The 7,956-nt window shown below is 38.7% G+C and overlaps 1 pseudogene; it reads right to left on the bottom strand.

Moving 5' to 3' along the window:
• Positions 1-6,083: 6,083 nt before the first annotated feature.
• On the bottom strand, positions 6,084-6,993 carry LOC107518354 (annotated as a pseudogene).
• Positions 6,994-7,956: the final 963 nt, after the last annotated feature.

Here is a 7,956-nt window from a genome sequence, read left to right as displayed (position 1 = left end):
TATGCAGGAGTTCTGGAGCCCCAAACCAGTGCAGCCAAAACAATGAGAACCAGCAGAATTCTGGCTTCTTAAGAACTCTTCACCAGAAAGTCAAATCTTATTGCAACTCTTACAAACTTGGGGAAAATACTTAGTTTCCCTGTCTGAACCACAATTTCCTTACCTGCAAAATGTAATTGTTGAAGCCCTCTTTTTAGGGCTATTGTGAGGATGCCAAAGCTTCTAGCATAGTGCCTAGTACCCGATATGAAATCCGCTTCACTGTATCTTTCCTCTCTAAGCGTTGCTACATTCATGGGCAGAAGAACTACTGTTTCAGAGCTGAAAAGAATTTGGAGATTATTAAATCTTTTTCCTCATCAGAAGCAAGAATTTTCGCCAGGATTAAAACTTTCCACTCTCCAGCTAGAGGCTCCCTACCTTGAAAGGTAGCTAGTTTCATTGTTTAATAGATTATAGTTGTTATAAAATTGATTCAAACATTGAGTCTAAATTTGCCTTCATTTATCTACTGTTCTTTCCAGAACAAGAGTGGATGACTCTAAGATTTAATTATTTATTCCTTATTATTAATTCCAGGTGGCTTCTGATCTGTTATTTCTCTAATCTCTCTAGTTCCTGTGAAGGATTTTCCCACTGCCTTTGGTTTCTCAGTACCATAGGGTTTTTCTTTAACCTTCAGTTAGTCCCACGAGCCTTATTATGGTCATTCTGATGCAGAAAGGACCCTAAGACATTCAGACAAATATCTTGTATTGTTCTAGGATTTTTAACTAGCATGCAAAAGTCATTAATAAGTTAGCATCTAAACAAAAAGACAACAAACATTGTCTTCAAAACCTAGAGACATAGAAAATTTGAAGGAGGGCAGCCACATGGTGGGTTGGGGCAGAACCACTACACAGAAAAATAAATTCTGAATAGCCTACCTGGCAGGACATAAATAGGCAAAAATCATACAATGTAAGAAGGAGGAGAGTCCTTGAATTTACTATCTATATTTTTTCCCAATATTACTGGTGAGAAAGTTGGAAGCTGCCATCGAGAAAAGATATAAGCAGCCATATGACATCCAAGTTAGCTCCCACTGCTCTGCTGCCTAACTCTCGGTGCTCTTTTTCCTATACCACATTGTCCCAATCACCTACTACCACTTCCCTCCTGATATTTTCCCCAGCCTCACAGGCTCATTTGACCACAATCAATGGAGCTATTTCAGCCCTATCAAATCTGTACAGGATTAGACCTCCAACAAGGCACCTGATGCCTTTAATACTTAAAATTAAAGGATATAAGACTCTAGATTCTGGGATGAAGAGTTGAGATACTCTAGTACAAATCTTCATTTAGAGAGAGAGAAACAGGAAACAAAAAGAAAAGACAAAAACTGAATTTACTTTGCCGAATTACACATCTTGTTATTAGAAGAGTTGGGATGCAAGTAATCACAATAACTAATTTTAGTGAATGGTTATTATGTATCAGATATAATGTGTTATGATCTTTATAAGCTTTGCCTCATTTATTGCCCCCAAGAACTCTGAGGTATACAAAATTTTGCCTGCCTTTCTCAGATGAGTAAACCAAAGCATGGAGCACTTACTTGTCTCAGGAGAGACCATACAGTCAGTTATGCATAAGACATTGGGGATACAGCGGTGACTAAAACCTCCCCATCATTCACACAGAGTAAACGGTCTGGTCTTAAAGACACACATAAACAAGTGAGTCTTAGGCACTGTGATGAGTGCAACAATAAGAAGCATAGATAAAGACAGCTCAGAAAATGAAGTAACAAATTTCTCTCTGCCCTACTTTACATACAAATTTGAATCCCATTACTCTTTTTCTTAACATTACAGTAAAGGCATTTTCCATATTATGAGAACTGTTTTTTTGTGTGAACCGTATAACATTCTACAAAATAGATGAACTATTGTTTATTTAAACAGAACCGTTTTACATTAACTATTAGAAATAACTCTTCAATGAACATCTATAAATATTAAACATATTTTTCCTTTTTCCTTTGACCATAAAATACAATTCGTGGCTCAACTTGTTACAATTTCTTTCCCAAAACCACTTTCCTCATTTTTACATATAAGCAAGTCCAAAAGCAGTAAGCCATTTAACCATATAAAAAGAATTAATAAGTTGATCTGAGCCTGGAACACAGGTCACCACTTCAGGGTGATGCCTAAAAGTTACATGGGAAAAATATTCCTCTAGGTCAGGGTTTCTCGGTTTTAGCACTATTGATATTTGCGCCAGATAATTCTTTATTGTGGGAAAATGTTCTGTGATTGTAATATATTTAGCAACACCCTTCGCCTCTACCCAGTAGATGCCAATAGTACCCACACACATATACCAAATATGACAACCAAAAATATCTACAGACATTGCCAAATGTCCGTTGGCGGGAGAGTGTCAAAATTGCCCTCAGTTAAGAACCACTGCTCTAGAAGGTACCTGTTGCTTACTTTCTAAAAGCAGATCCTGATAGCAATGTCAGAAGTCATCCTTTCAATATTAAGTAGACTGATTCACAACCATATGTGGACAAATGAATCAAGTAAAACTCACATATTTAATAAATTCAGGATAAAATACCTATAAGAATTTTAAAGTAGATTATCTCAAAGAACAAGAGGAAATATATTATTTGGAAAGGCTTTTAGGATTCCTGCTGGTGTCAAAGTGAATATATTAACAACACAGAAAATAAAATGAAGAAAGAACATAGAATGGGTATCAACTCCACGGCTATCATAGTCTTCCAAGATGCTCATCTCATAGGATTTCTCTGAAAAGACAAACCATATAGAGAGCTTGTGACCTGGCACTAGTGTTTCTGAGTCTTGGGTAGTGATGCAGGGCCTTGAGAAGACTCTGGCAATGGGGGAGACTGTATAGCTGGAAGAACCACTTTCACCTAATGCGTAGGTCTGGTTTCTTAGAACACAGAATTAAGCGAGTCAAAATCTTGTAATGTGTCCACATATGTGGTCACTGACTGCATCCTTTGCCACTCTAATTTCAAGAGACTATAGTTAAAGTGTATCACCCCAAACTTATTCAGCATAAATAAGAAAAATTTGGCACAATTTAAGCTTTGCTTGAATTGTTCTCATATGTGTATGGAAAGAAAAGAATTTAGAACTGGATAGAAAAATGGCCTGGAAGTTTGCTTTGAAATAAACTGCTATTTAATGCGTAGAGTCAAGGGTTTGGGCAGAGGAGAATTGAGCCATGGTTTTTCCTCATTCTTCATTGTGCATTTCTATATTCTGCATCTTCGGTTTGACAACTAAATGTCTGACTAACAGAACAGTACATAGAGTGTAGAGTAGGGAAAGAGGCTCTAGTAGTTACTAGCTGACTATTCATAAGCAGGTTTCTTCACTGCTCTGAGTCCCAGTTAACTTAATTGAACAACTACTTTTCCAGGCTGATTTAGGATTCAGTGAGATAATAGATAACTCACCTAGCACAGTGTCTGCTACATGATAAACACTAAATAAATGTTAATTTTTCTTTTATCATTCAATAGTCAGGCTGTGGGCTAGTGAGTATATTTCTTATCTTAAAGTTCTTTTGGCATTTTGTTAAGTAAACTCTTCAATTAAAATCCAGGATGGAGCTGAATGGTAATTATTGTGAGAGAAGGGATCCTTCTGTCTTTTTCTCTATTCTATAAATGATATCTTAAGTGCTTGGCATATATTAGATGCTCAATCAATGTTTGCTAAAAGAATGAATGTTTGAATAAATAATTTGATCAGACAATAAAGTCTTGGTGTTGGGAAAGGAAAAAATAATATTTATCAGTGCCTACCCTTTGCTAATCGTCTTGATATACACTAACTTTTGATTTATTTACTTTTCTCAAAAATTTGTCCCATTTTTTTTTTCGAAGATGAAACTTCGGCTTAAGTAACTTGGCTAAGGTTACATGGCTACTAAGTGGGTTTAGCTGAGCTTCAAAGGCAAGTTTGTCTAACTTCTAAGCCTGCATCTCTGTAAGCTATAAGATGAGGAGCTATCCAAAGCAGAGACCAATTATTATTCATCTTTATATTCTGTTGTAAATTAAATTGTGTCCAAAAAAGATATATTTAAGTCCTAAGCCCCAGTACCCCAGAATGTGTATTTGAAAATAGATTCACTGCAGATGTAATTAGTTAAAATAAGGTCATACTATAATAGAGTGGGTCCTTAAACCAACATGGCTGATTTTCTTATAAGAAGAGAGGAGAAACACGCAGGAAGAAGGCCGTGTGCAGATGGAGGCAGAGACTGGAGTGAGGCATCTACAAGTCAAGGAATGCCAAGGATGGCTGGCAACCAACAGAAGCTTGGAAGCATTCATGGTACCAGACTGCTTAAAACTCAATTCTGAGTATGTGGAGCCCTTGATTTGCATCTCAAATTGTCATTTTAAAAAATGGGCCTTTATTTACCTGGATATAATCATAGTACCACCATCAGACAGACCTGGTGCTCTAATACCAAATTACGTATGAGGCAATTGCTGGCATGTCTCCAATGGCACTATAAAATGTGACCGAGAATACTAGCTCTCAACATAAGGAGTCTGTATTGGTGGTCAGAAACTCAAATTAGGAGTACTCTTGGCACTAAATACCAGATATTTACCATCCAAGTCTCAGATGAGGCCTGTCTGTATAAATCTGGGTAAAATGATGGACTATCTGCTAAATGCCATTGTATATAGAATAACACTTTGATAAGCTACCTAATGCCTAATCTTTTTAATGCTGTAAAATATAATAGCTAAAATTATATGCCACTTACTTTTTGAGAGACAAATTAATGGGCAGCCTGGTCAAATTCAAAGGTTTTTGATGCATAAAATTTTATAAATGAAACTATTCCATCGATAGGCAAAACAGAACAAAAACCTGTCTAGGTGGCTTCCCCCCCACCCCCTCCCGAGGGGAAGGGTATTTTTCTGAGAGCTTCTGGAGCTAATAACCTCTGTGGAGCTAAACAAAGATCACCCAATGAGCAGAAGTGCTACTTACTGACAGTAAGAGAGTGAGCCACCACCACCACTTGCATTTGGCAGAGACTCGAATGAAAGTCAGGAAGAGTTAGAAGCTCTATAATGGCGAAAGGAGGTTTGTCTTTATGGAGGTTGTTGGGTTGAGGAAGCTGAAGGTGGGCTGACTAGAAGAGGAGCATCTTATATAATTGGTGAGTAGGAGTATATTTAGCTCTTCCCTGTTGGTCCAAAATTGGGAATGGGGGCAAAAAAATGAGGCCAGCTGTTAGTTCAGTCCTAACCTTTTGGGGTCAGTTGCTGCAAAGGTTGGTTTGGCTTTCAGGCGATAATTCCCCCTTCACTGTTTTTAATCAGTGGAACACAGGAGGCCACAGCAGCAGGACATAGGGTTCCTTCAAGGAACCCCAGGGCCCCATTCGGAAGCACCATTCCACTGCAAGTCATCAAAATAGTTGTTCCTCCCTGAAGCTACAAGGTATCTAGAATTTTCCTAGAAGACCTCAAGACCTCAGTGCCTCGGGGCATTGCTCTCTCTTTATAAACCCAGCACAAACCCATTGTTCTTGCTTTGAGGCCTGTCAATCCATGTAACATTTTCTGTGGTAGGATATTTATGAGTTAAGTACCAGTTACCTAAGGAACTTACAAGACTTGGGGCTCTTCCCTGCACTTGACTTAAGGGATAGAATTGAGCTAAACTAGGGTTTGTTGTGTTTGGAGGTTCCCCAGAGCAGTATTGCAGGCCACTCCTGGGAGGAAAAAAAGTCTTTGAAGTGGAAAGGAAATGAAAATGGTAAGACTCTTCAAATGAGTGTTATGGACGTTGATGTAATCCCAACCATGCAAACAAGGTTAAGACCTCAATTGAACTGACAAAGCCCATGCCTTCCAAAGGCTGGTAGCCTACTTTGGCCCTAGGCCAGGATGCAGTTTAGTCGGTTCTTTAAGAAATAAGCCCCTGGGGTTTTTCTATGTAGCTTATCTGTGTCTGCAAGCTCTTGCTAGTGGGAGGGGGATAGTAGCTTGCTTGGGACTCCACTCCAAAGGGCTACTGAGGTAGAGCAGAAGCTGCCTCTGTTTCCAACCTGCCAGCTACCATACTTTTAAGAGGGAGAGCTTTCTGCTAGGTTGATGCTTGCGTCTAAGTTTGAAAAGACCAGAGAGACTGACTTATGTCCCAGGAGTCTTCAGAGGGCAGCAGAGAATTATCCATCATCCATGACAGAGAGGGCCCTGAGCACGTACACTTTGGCTTTATTCTCTCAGCTGCTTGTCTGGGTGGCCAGGCTGGTCAAGTTGCTGGGTCAAATCTCCAAAGATCTTAAGCATTTCAGAGTAGTGTACCATCTGCACTCTTATCAGGGACTTAAAGCTGTGCTGGATGTAGTCCAGTTGGCTGTGATATAACTGCAGCATCTCATCCAGCAGCTGCTTGATCTTGGTTTTCAAGTCATCCTACATAAGCTAAAGCTCTTCTTAGGCCTAGTAGAGTTTAGCCAGCCCTGGTCCTGTTTTTTCCTTTTTCTTATACTTCTCCATCTTGGCCTTCAATCTCCTATAATCCTGTAAGACATGCTTCTGCTATTTCACTGCCATTTAAGGCTTGGGAAGCCATTGCCAAACTTTTTTAAGGGTTCAATTAATGTCTTTTGGATCTGGTTCATCTTTTCCTGGTTGAAGGCATCCATCTACTTCATGTCCATGTCCAGAGCTGTCATCATGTTCAGAAAGTCCTGGCCTTGCTCGGAGAGATGATTAGAGAGTAAATTTAAGGAAATTTTCACAGCAGATTTGGACATGGCCAGGTCAAAATCGGTGCTCTTCTTCATGTCCTTCTGCATCCTCTTGGTTTGCTCTTTTAACTGCTGGAGTTTTTCATACTCTCTTTCAAAGTCTCTCTCCACTATTTGGGAGACAATTTTTTTCTTGGGCTGCCTGGTCTTGAAAGAAATCCTGCTCATGGTGTTGAACCTGGCCCTGACACTGGGGTCCTCAGTTGCAACTCAGTTCACCTTTTTTCTTTTTAAGGAGACTTATTTTACTGGTGAAAAAATTAAACCAGGGGCAAAATCAAACATATGTATGAAACATTACACATACAAAGAATGTTCATAGGTTGTCATATCAATGCAGGAGAAAGAAGCTAAGAACAAGGAAGAACTCTCCCCTACAGGTTTTAAAGGGCACATGGCCCACACAACACCTTGATTTTAAAGTTCCAGCCTTCGAAACTGTGACATAACAAACTTCTGTTGTTTTAAGCCACCTATTATGTGGTATAGTAGTCCCCCTTTATCCATGGGGATATGTTCCAAGACCCACAGTTGGATTTTTATAAATTTGCCTAGTCTTGTAAGCTACATTTGTCAATTAGAAAAATATATTTTAAAGTGATGTTCAGTTCTTTCTCAATAATTTAAATAAAATCTTCAAATATTGTCTGTCTTCCATGTGTATTGCGGATTTAATGCTTTGTCTATATCATGTCATTTTTCAGCCCTAGGACTAAAAATGTATGTTTCAGATATGAAATACCCTCTTAAACTAAGAAAGCAGGAGTGATTGAGACTCACCCAGGACATCCAAAAGAGCCCTAAACTTCTCATCTCCTCTCGGAACTTGAGAAGTATTAGATGACTATGATGGTAGAAGCTACAAAGTAAGCAAATTGTATCCATTTCAAATTTCTTCTCCTGTGTTTGTTTCTTCCTGGAAATGCAGCTTACTGTGTTTTTATTGTTAAAAGAATCTCAGTTTCTCTATTCTAATTTTCCTCCACTATTGGAGATTGACTTATCATTTTCATAAAATTGCAAATGGGAGCCTGTTGCCTAAAATCAGTCATAAATTATGAAAATGTGTCCAGATTCTTTTGTAGGGATTGATCTTATGGGAAGAATGTCACAGAACTAAATTTAACCACT

The sequence above is a fragment of the Rousettus aegyptiacus genome, unplaced genomic scaffold (genome assembly GCF_014176215.1).
Source record: "Rousettus aegyptiacus isolate mRouAeg1 unplaced genomic scaffold, mRouAeg1.p scaffold_m13_p_1, whole genome shotgun sequence".
Lineage (NCBI taxonomy): Eukaryota > Metazoa > Chordata > Mammalia > Chiroptera > Pteropodidae > Rousettus > Rousettus aegyptiacus.
The sequence above is the reverse complement of the archived record's forward strand: the minus strand, read 5'-3'. Positions and strand labels throughout refer to the sequence as shown.